The sequence below is a fragment of the Echinops telfairi genome, unplaced genomic scaffold, assembly GCF_000313985.2.
Source record: "Echinops telfairi isolate 266 unplaced genomic scaffold, ASM31398v2 ScPeMD7_66;HRSCAF=263, whole genome shotgun sequence".
Taxonomy (NCBI): domain Eukaryota; kingdom Metazoa; phylum Chordata; class Mammalia; order Afrosoricida; family Tenrecidae; genus Echinops; species Echinops telfairi.
In genome coordinates this window covers 132,356-133,897 of record NW_022103964.1, presented here as the reverse complement: position 1 = coordinate 133,897, position 1,542 = coordinate 132,356, and positions in this window count along the sequence as shown.

Sequence of the window (1,542 nt, the reverse complement as noted above, 5' to 3'; positions counted from 1 at the left end):
TCCTCTTCCTGGGGTGCAGCTCTCCCAGGTGAGTAGTTCAGGAATTGAAACGTGATGGTTTGGGATTGCTTTATCTGATCACATGCCTCAGGTATGTATCTCCAGGTGTATGTATATCCAGGTACAACTGCAGGGGTTGGACCAGGATTTGTAAAGCTCACAGACATTGTGCTCCACCCCCCTGTCACCCATCCTCTTAAATCATCTATGAGCCAGTCTACTATGGAGTGGTGCATTCACAGACTATGCTCCTACCCTGATGTCTTGAGTGCACATCCCAAGTGACCCCTTTAGGGTCACATTCATTGAATGCTGAGCTCCATTGCTGCGCAGGCCACTGCCATTTATCACTGAAATGAGGCCGGGAGAAGGCAGTGTGACTCCAGAACTCCAGGTGAAGAAAGGGGTCTGAGCTGCATTATCCTCCATTGTGTTCTTTTCTGTGTATCCCTTGTTTTCCTTGAGCATGGTTTACATTATTTTCTAGACGTGTTCTTTATTTTTCTATTATAATTTCCTAAAAAAATAAATCCCCACTTTGTTTTTCTTTTTGTCATCTTCTTTGTGACCTTGTTTATCATACTATTTATAACACATTTAATGACATTTTCCTTGATATTTGTTGGCATAATCATCATATTTAGTTTGAGTTTCACATTTAACTTTATGGTACCCCTCTCTGTGTCAAATGTGAATCTCATGTTGATGGATCAGTTATAACCCTTTTCTTACTCTTTTGTATTATCCATTTTTGTGGATATATGGACAGATTCAAAATGACCATATATATCATTATATTGTATTATATATGATGTTTTCCCTTGTGGACTGATTATGGCCTAATTCCCGCTAGAGTTTTATGGTCAAAGTTCATGAAAATATTGCGAAACAGCTCCGTATGTACTTAACTATATGCAGTGTCCATCACAGGTAAAATTGGTTTTTACTAAAAATACCAAAGGTCTCAGCTTCCTCTATAAAACCTCATTTTTAATTTTATGTTTAGTTTTGTCTTCATTTGCACTCTCCCTGGAGAGAGAATCTCAATTTTTAACTTCCCTGATGCACTCTGATGTTATTTTTACTTGATGATGGTCACTATCTTGGCAGAGATTGGGCCATGGAGCATTTCTCTGGTCTTTTGACTCAGCTTCATTCTTAGGCAGGCATTCTGAACCTGGATCTGAGATATGGCTTTCTAAGGGTTCCATTCCTCCTGAAAAGGTACTGGGCTAAGCGCTGTGCCTGCCCTTTCCCATGGGACAGGTACCTTTCCTTCCAAGTTGTTCATTCCCTTGCTGCAGAAGGTTTTCACCAGTACCTTCAGCTAAAAAAATGTATGTTCTTCCTTTTCAGATTGAAGACTTAATGCCTAAACAAAGCAAAGAGAGGTGGTTCTGGGCATAATTTCAAACTTGTTCTGACTTGTGCCATTTAGCTATAGGTTTTAACGAATTTATACCTTGATTTCAGTTATTTTGTTCTGCTTAGGGCCAGGAGAGGTGAGTCTGCATGCATTTGGGCAGTGGCTACTCTCCTGCT